Source organism: Lycorma delicatula, chromosome 4 (genome assembly GCF_047948215.1).
Source record: "Lycorma delicatula isolate Av1 chromosome 4, ASM4794821v1, whole genome shotgun sequence".
Taxonomy (NCBI): domain Eukaryota; kingdom Metazoa; phylum Arthropoda; class Insecta; order Hemiptera; family Fulgoridae; genus Lycorma; species Lycorma delicatula.
This window is the reverse complement of record NC_134458.1, coordinates 189987730-190001107: the sequence shown is the minus strand read 5'-3', so window position 1 is coordinate 190001107 and position 13378 is coordinate 189987730. Positions and strand designations below refer to the sequence as shown.

General features: G+C 32.3%; 1 protein-coding gene across 3 annotated transcripts in view; it reads right to left on the bottom strand.

The window, feature by feature from the left end:
* The window catches only part of LOC142324157 (uncharacterized), a 70708-nt gene extending 68487 nt beyond the window's left edge, over nucleotides 1-2221 (bottom strand). For all 3 annotated transcript variants that reach the window (XM_075364870.1, XM_075364869.1, XM_075364871.1), the window contains exon 1: nucleotides 2099-2221. The gene's annotated coding sequence lies outside the window, so the exon portion shown is untranslated. The remainder of the gene's footprint in view (nucleotides 1-2098) is intronic.
* Nucleotides 2222-13378: the final 11157 nt, after the last annotated feature.

Below are 13378 nucleotides of genomic sequence, written 5' to 3'. Positions count from 1 at the left end.
ATTAATCTCAGATTATATTTAATTTGAATCACAATTTTGTAACAAGAAAATCTCTGATAATTCGAGTACTTAAACAAGCAATAGTTTATGTAAATTTTACGGATAAATAAAATATGTAAGTCCGGTTAAACGAGTCGGATGTATAAAATCAGTGATTATTTTACTAATTGTATTATAACAACACAAAAAAAAATTAAAATAAACAAAAAAGTTATCAAGTATGATTTTTAAGTTTTTAACACTAATACATAAACGATAAATATCAAAGTTCATTGACCTTATTGTCAAACAAAGAATTTAACACGATTTTTTTTTTTTAATATATAAATATAAATAATAGTAAAATAATAATATGATTCATTATTAAATTAAAAAAATAAATAAATAATAAAAATTTTACAAAAATATAAAAAATTATTTTTTTCATTCATCTTCCTTACTGGTTAGCTTGGATGATGTATTCTATGTGTTGAATAACTCAAACTAAGTGTTGAATAACTCAAACGCAACGCAGTAAATTACCTAATGCCGATCTTGGCTGCCAAAGGGCCAGGGGGGAAGGAAAACTCAGGTTAATTGGCAACATGGCACCTGTTGTAGTCACAATGTTAGAGCTGCGATTATATACCACTCCGTATTAAGAATAGTATTAGAAGAGAAGAGAAGAGAAGTAAGAGAGAGAGAGAGAGACCCTCTGTCTCGCTTTCTCTCCATCATTGATCCCCCTACCAAACCCTCTCTCAATTTCTCTCCATCACCCTCGCTCTCTCACTCGACCCCTCTCTCTCCCAGTCACTCTCTCACTCTCCCCCTCCGCAAATCTCTCTCGCTGTATGCGGTGGGCTACTTAAACATGTTTGTATTTTTTCAATTTTCTCACTCAAAGTGCATTTTTACAAAAACATTGTAATAAAAAAATTGACCGTTAAGGTTTTCGACACTTTTTAAATTTATTAATGCCATTCCGTTCGTGAAAAAGCTTTAAAAAATTTCTCGTTGGAATTATAACAAAAAAACGGTAACTGTAAATGAAAAATTTACGTAAAATTTAACCTCTGATCCAAAGATTTTTTCCGACGAGAAGAAAAGTTACAACGTCGTTTGTAGTAATAAAAAATTACGCGTATAGAATTTTATTTCGAAAATACGAGTACATCGTTAAATTATGTTACTTCATAAATTGTTAGCTTAAAAAATATAAAGTAAACACGGGAAATGTTAAATATAAAAATTTGTAATGACTGTTTGTTGTATATATGTCGTACACTTTTTACGAATAATTTCTGCTTTAAATACTATGTACGCATAATTATTAAGATATATGACAATTACCCGGGGTCGAACTCAGAACCTCACATAAATTATAAATATCGGTCGCCTTCTACAAACTCGCTACCGATGTTTTTTTCTTTTCTTACGATTAATTATTGTTAAATATATATGTTAAATAAAAAATACGCCGATAGATTTCTAAAAATATTTTTACGAATTTATTAAAATGATTATTTGTAGCTTTCTTTCCTATCAAAAATTATTTTTTTCAAATTTTTGTGTTATTCCCGAGAATACACTCATTTATGAATATTTAACGACATTAACTCAGATCGGTGAAGAAACGGTAAGCTATTTTGGATGTCGAACCCAGGAGCTCCAGAGTAAATCAGTATATTCTTTATAACGATACAGACGCGAATTATTTTCTCGCTTAGCACGATTCATTCTCGTTATCAGACTTAAAACTTAATATATCTAATATATCACTCACGAAATACCCTTTGCTTATATCAGTTTAGTTAAATATATACACCGTTAATGACCAAATAACCTAAAATACAACCATATAACTTGTTTCTCTTTATTTATTTTTTTCGATAGTGTTTACCCGCCATTTAGTACTTGGATAAATTATTAATTGATAAATACAACAAATTTATTGATTTATTATTATTAAATTTAGTTTGTAAAAATCAATCGGCGTTAACTGGAATCTAACATTTTTAATCTAATAAATAATTTGAATAATACATACACAGAATAAAACAACTGCCAATTATTGTCTAAAAAATGTAATAATATTAACAAAATAAATAAAACTCACCTTAAATCAGTAATAAGGAATATCTCAATAAAAAGATGAAATTTGGATAACGTTACATGTGGATTAGGTTAAACTAAACAACACTGTTATATGAAGACAATTTCACTGCGTATTCAGTCGCCTATCTACCGATAATTCCCGCCAATAACTAACTACAAGACAAAACATCTCGGTGAATTTCTTTAGTTACACAACACATAATTCTTCTCATCGTCTCCCCACTCCGGAATGACGTCATCGATAGACTAATTTGGTTCGCAAACTGTTTCATTCATCATCAAATTTTTTTAACATAAGATCATCCATCATTACACTTCGTCTAATATTAAATTGTTTTTAAAATTTACTATCAATGTTGCCGAACTTATAATTAGATAAAATATTAAAGAGAATAAATTTTCACTTAAAACTATAAATGGAGAACAGCCAACCGTACACAAAGGGGTAATAACGAGATTCTTACTTATTATTTAATTACATGTAATAATCATTTTATATACGTAATCAAGTTCAATATATAAAAAAATTGTAGTACAATACAATTTTGTTATTAAGTATTACTATATTTTTTAAATATCAAATCAGGAATTTAAAAAACCGTATTAATCTTTTTTAGATGTAACATGACTCCGTTCTATTAAAGAGGTAGCTACTTTACCTGCTAGACTAAAAGTTCCAGATTCGATACCCGGTTACATCTAGGAAATAGGACCTCAGAAATGGGTCAGAAAAAAAAGAAAAAGATTAACCGGATTAAAAAAAAACTGAAGGTACTGGGTTCGGCTCTTTGAATTAACGTTTTTTTGTTTTTTTTTTTAATATTCATCTTAATTTGCACATAAAAATAATTCTTAACCCGACAAGAAATTCAAAAACAAATAAATAAAAACCATCAAACAAAGCTTAAAGTTGCTTTAAGTTGTTTTATTTTATATTTTTGCCACTGGGTAAAGGGATATATAAAAGCGATAAGACTCTGTTAAACTTGAACGTACGTGACTGGAGTGAGGAACGGTTACATAACTGTGTACAGCAACAAAACGTTGACGAGACAGGGCGGCAAGGAACTTTTATCTTCATCACGCATTATAAAAATAAATATTCATAATCTATTTTATCTTAAATAATTTATTAATATCAATTGACAACATTAACATCCAGTTATTTTTTCTTTTTAATTATGAAATAAGAATGGCAGTTAACGGTTTGGAAAGAAACATAGTTATTATTACTTTTTTTTTAACCTCCGGGATCACCGTTAGGTATTACTTTCAGAGGATAGGATGAATGATTTGTAGCGTGTGTGAAAATGCCATGCCTGACCGGGATTTGAACCCGGGATCTCCGGATGAAAGGCCGAGACGCTACCATTCGCGTCACAGAGGCCGATTATACTTAGTATACTTGATTACTTTTTTTATAATCGTCATTTATTTTTCTCGGAAAACCACAAAAAAAATTCATTTAAAATAATGTAATTCTAAAATAAAATAAAAGTTTAAAGCAATTTTTTTTTTTTAAATTATTGATTACAATTAAAAAATACGTTTATAATAAATTATATTGAAAGTAGTTTAAAAGTGTTATAATATAAAAAAACCTTTCGGCAAGCCGGAAGGCGAATGTAGATTTCACCGGTGCTAAATAGGGGATAAAAAAGATTTCCACCTTAATGTTAAGAAAAACTTCATATTTACTCGATACAAAAATAATTTGCACGTGAAAAAAAGTTTCACATGTTTAGCGTACGAGAATTTTAGCCCATCTTACAATTGCCGTAAGTAAGGGTTGGTCATATCAAAACTTGTTTCAGACAAAAGTTTTAGGTAATGTTTAGAGGAATAACGATCACTTTAAACCGATTCGATAATTGTGCCTATTAAGGGAGGTATGATTTTTTTTTTGTCTTCAAAACCCCATTTTTTCCACCCCATGGGCCGGCCAATCGTTGGTGATATCATAAAACTTTACTTACATATATTTTAGGCCCTTATATGAACTTGAACAGAAGTTCAATATTTTACTTAATAAGAAAGTTATAGCGATGTTTTGTTTTTTTCGAAAAACCCACCCCATTTCCACTCCCATAGTCCGATTTTTCCCATTAACGAACTCGATCGAGATTTTGGGCAGTTATATTTTATGTATCAATTTGAAAGTGATTGGCGCAAAATTACGGCAGTTATCGTCCATAATATAAAATAAGTGAAATATATATATACTTATGATATATCGTTGAAAACCTCTCAGTGAGGGCTTATTACTCCCAATTTTTTTTTTTTCGGCACTTTTTGTTCAGTCGATTGCAATCAAAAGGGATAGTGTACAACTAGATGTTACAACAGTCCTAAATAAAAAATTACAATCATCTAAAGCTAATCGTTTTTGAGTTATGCGAGATACATACAAACAGACGTCACGCCAAAACTAGTAAAAATGGATTCAGGGATGGTCAAAACGGATATTTCCATTGAAATCTGAAAATTTTTCACGATCATAATATACTTTCTTTACTTCGTACAAGGAATTAAAAACTATTAACTCGAAAATTAAAACTAATGAATTCAGTAATCTGTATTATTAATATAAGGAAGTAATAATAAATAAAAAACTAACATTAGTAAAATAAAAAGATGGCTCTGAACAAAATTTACTTCCTGTGATAACTTTGTACGTAGTGATGATTGTGAGGGAGTGTGCACGTGAATGGGACCAGATAGAAAAATTTCTAGAATGTTCCGAATCTCGTCCTTCCATCTGCTTCGCGCCATAATTCGTCAACAAAAAAAGAACTGCGTGTGTCAAAATGTGTTAAGTTGATGAAAAATTATATTTGTTTATAATATTATTACCTGTTCCATTACATAAAGCAATGTAGAAAAAATAAACCAAACTTATATATATATCTTTTCTAATCTTTTCTTTCTGATAATTTGTTAAATTAGTATTACTGTTATTAACGATTAAAGTTGTCAAATACACCAAATAATATTTCTTTACGATTTGTAGCGTCGTTATCAAAGCCGTATCAAATTTTGTTTACTTGATTATTTGTATTTGGCGAACATTATTAATATTTAGGAATATTTTAAACGAATCTAAACGACCGTTCAGAAAAGAATTCAACATGTAAACCAGGTAAGTTCTTTTAAAATTCTTATAAAATTTATATATAGATTACTTTATACATAATAAAAATAATTTGCTTTCAAGTAAGTTATACATTTCTCTTTTAGTATACACTAAAAGAGAGGTTTCCGATTCTTTTGTAGACTAAATTTTTTGTATTTAATTTCTATTTAAATGTCCTCTAATAATTGCTACTTATTAATTATTTCGGGTGTCAATATTTTATTTAAATTCTGTTTTTGTTTTTAAAAAAAATTTAGATTTCTGTTAATAACAAAATCTTTTATCTGTGTCTGCATTTGATGATTAATAAATGAGCTATATATTTTAAAAAGGTAAAATGGCCTTTATTGTTACATGAAATACTTTAAAAATATTTTCTCGCTTTTTTTAAACTTACATTGATGTGTTTTGCAGATCAAAACGGTCGGTTTTTATGTTAGGTGGTCATATTTATTATTAATTTTTTTTGCAACAAAAATTTATTTTGATTTTTTTAAATATTTTTTATTAAGCGTGATAACTTACAATTGTACAATGAATCCAACTTTTAAAATTCACCCGCATGATTAGCTAAATAACATAGCCAACAGTACATAAACGGTTAATGATGAGGCCTTCAATTATTTAATTTTATGTAATATTCAGTATGTATATATATAATTACAACCGCGCACGTAAACATGATGATTGCACATATACATAAAAGCACATTCGGGTGCGCGCTTCAGTTATTTTTTTTTGCCAAAAATTACAATTTTTTATTTTAATTTAAAGCAGAAATTTAAAAAAATCGAGTAGTGTAATTAACAATAGACATGTAACGTCTTCAATAATCATCTTAAAAGAAAAATAACTGAACCATAAATTATTATAGATTATAAAAAATATTACCGGTGATATGTAACGGGGTAATGATATGATTACACAATTTCTAAATTTATCAACTTAGCTGATTATTACGTATACAGTAAATACATCTACAATACAAATGCGCGCGCACCACCCACACACCGAAAGAGAGAGAGAGAGAGATCTATTTTTTATTAATACTAACATAAAGTAATGTGTGAAGTTTAATCTGTGTTTGTTTAGACATTTATATACTTTGTTCTTATTTATATATTTACTAGCTGCAGGATTTAATTTCCGGATAAACAAGATCCGGTCGATCAATAGCGTATTCGATGCGTTAAACAGTTAGTGCTCGATTTGCTGATACATACGCCGTTTGAATCGTGAAAATCGGACGAGCGGCAAAATTAATATTAAATATGTAATTTAACATTACATATTATAATTACATTAATTTAAAATTTAACATACAATAAATGGAATACTCGAGCGAATGCATAGTTGGTAGTTACAGTGTTAGATAACTTTTTTATATAGAAATTTTAGATTATTTAGAAATTTATATACTTCGTTCTTATATATTTATAGCTGCAGGGCTAAACGATTAAATTATTTATAATTATTTAATGGGAAATCGTCGAGGGGGTCGAAAAATGTTTCCAGAGGGTTAGGACTGACCGTTTTCGAGATATTTGCAATTTTCATCCAAAAATTCGGATCCGGTTAAAAAGTACTAAATTTTCCCAGAACGTCGATATATATTTCGCTTATATATCGTTATGTTTACGGTATAATAATAAAACAAGTATAGACCTGACCATGAGACATGTACTAACGAATCGAGATTTTCCGCTAGTGATCGGTACATTCCAATGCTAAGCTAAGGGGGACGCACACACAGACACAAATACAAATGCCGTTTAATAGGATAGGAATATAGTGCAAAACACTTAATTTTTTTCCCTCCGAGACAAACGTTTAGGTATTGCTTCACAGGCTGGAATAAAATGATACGATTGTGAATCTTGTAGCGTGTGAAAATGCCATATCTGACCGGGATTCGAACCAGAGACCTCCGAATGAAAGGCCAAGACGCTACAACTCACACCATAGATGCCCGCTAAAAAGTTATATTATAAATTTTATCGTCTCATTTTCATTTTTATAACAGATTGTTACCTTAACACAGTTTGTAGAGAAACAGTAGAACAAATGACTGATGTACTAAAGGTCTCGGCATCGATTTTTAACTTGGACACCTCTCAGATTACAAGGTATTCCCATATGAGTATCACTCTCCTCTCAAAAAAAAAAAAAAAATCAGAAAATTCTAGATTCGATTCTTGGCTTGAATTATCATTAAAAACCGACGATTAACGTATTGAAGATTTCGAGTTGATTTTCGTTTTGGACACAAATTTGCGTTCGTAATCCTTACCCGCATGTCGTTCATAAAAAAAAAGAAATATTACAAACATTAGAATCACAATCTATTGGTATCTTATAAAAATAAATATATTTTTACATCGACATCTATATATAAATTCATAATAAAAGATTTTAAAAACCTACCGATATACTGAAGGTCTCAGATTCGAGTCCCATGTTAGAACACCACCATCGACAATTGTTTAGCTAGGTTTCATACACAAAAAAAAACGTAACATGTCTCAATTCAATTCCTGACTTAAAGCATTTTTTTCAATAATTTCAATCGAAACAATGGCCACAACGAATATAAAAAAAAATAAATAAATCACTGATAAAGGCGTTGGTGATAAATTATAGTATATGGAACACATTAGAAGTGGTAACTGTTTAACCTTGAACGGTTGAATGTACATGAAGTGAGGAAGGGGGACCGAATCCCCTTCCGGTGGTACAGCAACCGTTGCTAAGACGTTGCCAGATAGACAGCGTGTCAAAAAAAATTGTTATGTCTTCCGCGTACTAAAGAAATACTCAATTGACGCGTCAAATTCCATCTATTAACAAATTTGAATCGACAGCGAATCAACATTAAATTATTTTTAATTTTTTTGGCATGTTAAAAATACAAAGGTTGATTGGGGATTCGGCACCTTTCAGCAGCGCTTTATTTTAAAACCGATTAGTTTTGTAAATAAAAGACTCAAAATTGTATTAATCTTTCATATTCTCGTATTTTAAAATTTATGTAATTTAACATTACATATTATAATTACATTAATTTAAAATTTAACATACAATAAATGGAATACTCGAGCGAATACAAAATTGGTAGTTACAGTGATAGATAACTTTTTTTTTTAACCAACATAGCATGGAGGACCGAGTCGTATTAAAATGTACAACAAAAAAAATTATCGTGCAAAGATTGTTGCAAACTTCAGGCTTTATTTTTGTCTTAATGTACATAGTTTAGGCTTCAGAATTTTCTTTTTTTGTATGAAACGACAAAACCTAATGAGAAAATAATAAAAAAAACATGAAATAATTGTTGACATTGATCTAAAGCCACGCGCGCGCGCGCACACACACACACACACACACACTTCATGGCGGGTAGTAGCGCCTTTCTCTGCAATCCCGAAAAGTTTTGAATTCAAATTAAAAAATATATATATATATATATATTTTTTATCTTCAAAGATATGAACCACCCACCCTTATGCTGAGAGGAAAAAAAGGAAATATGGCCCACACCAATAAAGAAAATGCTGAAATTTTGGCAGAAACCTTCAATAGACTCCTCAACTGTGACGACCCCCCAGAGCTTTTTGAGATTGACACTGAAACTCCAGTTAAAACTTCACCAGTAAATATCAACCCGCCAACAATTCAAGAAGTTCTCGCAGCCTTAAATGAAATAAAAAACTACAAAGCAAGCGGAGAAGACCAGCTTTTCGCAGAACTCTGGAAACACTCATCAGTTTATTCAGTCAAAACTTCCCTACATCTATGCCTCGTGAAAATATGGAACGAAGAAAAACTTCCAGAACACTGGACCACAGCCCTCATCCATCCATTACATAAAAAAGGGGATAAAACTAATCCTGAAAACTACAGAGGCATATCTCTCCTGGATTGCACATACAAAATCCTGTCGAGAATCATATACAACCGATGCAAAGACCAACTTGAACTGGAACTTGGGGAATACCAAGGGGGATTTAGGCCATGGAGAGGTTGCCCGGAGCAAATAATATCCCTAAAACTTATGATGGACTTATATAAAAGACAGAAAAAACAACTAATAATCACCTTCGTCGACTTTAAAAGGGCCTATGATTGTATACACCGACCATCCATGCTGAATATTCTGAGAAACCTGGGCCTTCACCCTAAACTCGTAAACATGATAAAATTAACTTTAACCAATACCCAGTCCAGAGTGAAATTCAGACTTATGTTTCAAACTATACCAATCTTGTCTATCTAAGATATTTATTTCCTTATTTTAGTAGAATCGCTATTGTGTATAAAATTGATGTTTTAAAAAGTTAACTTAAAAAGTAATAGAATTTTAAATACATCGTTACATATATTTTTTCTTTAAATTGAGATTATACCAACCGGGTTGGTAGTTGTGAACGCGTTCTTTGCAAATCAGCTGATTTCGTAGTCGCGAGTACAAGTTCAAATCGTAGCAATATGATTTGTAATACTCATTATTTCAGAAATAATACCCTCGGTGATTCACGGATACTACAGAAAAAAATTAGAAATTGAGATCACGTTATATAGATTGTGTATATCAAAGCTTTTCCCGTGATTTTCATAACCTATTCTGCTTGTGAAATTAAAAAAATAAAATATTTTATCAAACAAGGCTAAAATGCTTCGTTTGTAAGTAACGGTTAATGAATGATTTCGCTCGGATTTCAGCAAACCCGGTGCAAGAGGTCGTACTGAAAATTTATAGGACAATAATTAAGGTGCAGAATTAGTGATTTCTATTGGTTTTTTACCTTAAAAATTTAATAAAATAGCCATCAAAACATCTGCAATAGGTTTTAAGAAATCTGGGATGAAAATCAATAATTTAGAGTAAAAAACCCGTTATTATGTTTGATCTACAATAACTTTGTTAAATGGGTAATAAACATGTAAAACTTGTAGAGAATGTAATTCTGAACATAAAGGTGCAAGATAAGTAGAATAAAACAAACAAAGTTTAGAAAAATTAGAATTCAGTTTAGAAACGATACAGTAAATCGTACCTACCAGTTTATAACAAATATTCAAAACCCTTCTGTAGTGCTTTTGTAGCTCTTTATAGTACTTCAGGGCTATCCTAAGTTTCTCAGCAGCATCCATAATGCAAACAATAATTCATGAGAATGTATTTTTGTTTTATATATGACATTTCTCATCTGTCTCTAGATGCAAAAATCTAAATGTGTTCTATCAAGTGTTTTTGGTAATTATCCATTAGGTTTATTTATTTTATAAATTTTTTTGATATGCAAGGAATGGATGAAAATCTCTCATTTTCTTAGCAATTTTCACCATGACTTGGGTCCGTGCTTTGTCATTCATAGAACACCCTTAATGAGAATCCTTCATTGTTTATTTTTAATATAGCTTCGTACCTTCTTCAGCATTTTAATATAAACTTCTGATATTATTAATGATTCTAGGTTCTACAAATTCTGTCTAAATTCCCAAATTTGCTGTCCCAAATCACTAGTTAGTAACATCCTGACTCCATAGGAGAAGACACTTGCCATGTGATGATTTCAGTTGCAACCCCTCTGTATCTAACCCTGATGGGCTTTACCTCATGTCACATTTAAAACCTCAGCCTTGCTCTTGTCTCAGTCAGGATGCCACCAATTTACATTGGTGTACTACTAATCATTTGATGTTATCCATACAAAGAAAAAACGTATCAAACAGTCTTTAACAAGACTGGACTAATTGAGCTGATAATTAACTACACCCTGGGATGCATTTGTTTATGTCAAGATTGAGTTCAATACACGATACACAACACCAGTATGAATAAAATAAGAGCTACAAAAACAATTATACCATTACAAGAATATAAAACAGGAACACTTAATACTACAACAAGGACATAACAAAACAACAAGCAGTACCCTACCTTTGCACACATTCAGCAATCCTTTCTTTTACAAGAAATACCATATATTCTTCAATGATGGTATTCTTTGCCCTGGTTTTTCCAATTTTCACAGAGTCCAATGTCGACCCGATATCAAACTGACAAATCATCTCTGTATTCTTCATATTACACAGCAAACATTTGTATAAAACATGAAAGACATCATCCAGCATGCAACATTGTGGCCGTAACGTGGAATCAACTAAGCCGAATTGAGCCAATCTGCCCCTAAAGAAACTGCATCACATATTTGTTTGGTCGTACCCAAGAAGCATCCTGTAATAAACCAGCAACATCAGAAAACAGATCAAGTGTAAAACACCCATTAAATGTCTCATCCCATCTTGCCTGCCATAAAGCATAGCCCTATTACTCAATATCTCAAACCTTTTCTGAAGGTTTGGGATATTGAGTTGCTAACCTTCTTAGCAACATATCATTGCTCTCTGATGCAAATAGATCAATCAGCTTCACTCCGGCAATCACCAAGATTGCCTCACCTGAAATCGTACAATAGCCACACATCATTGTTAACAACAAGAGGCGTTGGGCCCTAAGTAACATATCCCAATAAATACATCGCCTCACAATTATACTCTTATACAGGATACTTATGATCTTAAAACTAACCCCCCCACAATCAGTATTGACCACACATCGAATACCAGAAAAGGCACTACAGGCCTTTGCGATGCATTGTAAGTACTACTTGAATCATCTCGTCAAAAAACACCTCAAGATACTCCTTTTGAACTTGAACATTTTTTTGATGGGCTTGCCGCCTTGCAGCCAAGTGGCCCAAAGGAACATCATTATGGTTTTCTCCAGGCTGAATGTCATCTTATGTTGACAACCCCACAGCTTAAGTATCCTACAAGTCCGAGTGGCTCTGAAGTCAATTTCCCTCTGTGAGCGTCCTTCGACCAGCAGGATCTCATTGTCAGAATAAGACACCATACAACACCCACTAGACAACCTCAGCTGCAGAATCGAGTCAAACTGTACAATCTACAATAGAGCACCCAACACACTGCCCTGGGGGCAACTCTTAGACTGGGTCTTACTAACCTCACGATGCACCTGGAAATGATATATAATGCAGATTCACCATCTGCATTATAATCAGGCAGTAAATCATCAAGCAGTTATTGTAGTATTTCAGTTTTGTCTGAAATAATTCCATGCCAAGTTGAGAGAGCGTACAAAAGAACATCCCTTCTACATTTGTGTCCCAAATAAAGTTCCCGTGGAACTTTATTTCCCTGTACTTACTGTTTTCGGCAGTAAGTACCTTGTGAAAGTCCTACATTCTCTGCAATTAGCAACAAGTACCGCCTACAATTCAGGATCATAATCTTGTTGAGATGCCCTCTAAACAGCAAACAAGATTGTTTCAAATTAGTCAATAACCAATTACCCTACTCCACTGGTGCTTGCCTCTTGACTGGAGCTACAGGGTGTAGAGCACTCAGCAATGTCAATAAATGACGCTGGAAATCTTTCTGCCAGATTCTCCAATTCCAAATCATTGACACTCCTGCCCAAAACTACAGAACTGCGAGAGAATCCACAAATTTCTTCCAGTCCATTTTTTCCAGCCTGTGCCGAAAACGACCCTGCTGAACTGGAATATTACATTGGTAGCGATCACTCAAGCCACCAACAACCTCAAACACAATCAAGATGATCACTGGATGGTCAACCGATGACCATCCAATCGCACAAATTGGCAGGAATAAACCTGCCAACTGTAACATCGATGTTTGTTCCTCCAAACAACAGATGACCCTCCAAACCATACTGGGCACTAAACCGCTCCTTTACTTCACTTTCGTCCGTGTGACAACTATGCCACAATAAGAACTTGACATTCACGTCCATACCAATAATTATACCACTGGGACAGAGAATTGTAGAATTTTATCACACACATCAAGACGAAAATATGAACTTACACCATAAAGATGCAAACTCTGAACATCCACATGAACAACATCATGATTATACAAGAGCTGTCACAAAAAGACACAATCAAGCACCCTTCTGCACATAACAGCGGACATGTTATCTGAACCATTATAGAAGCATTTCCATCTAGCAAAACCTGGCAGACACCCAGAGACAACATAAGAATGCTGCAACAAAACAACATCCAAATGCCTGTAAAGCTACCTCACCAAATTCCA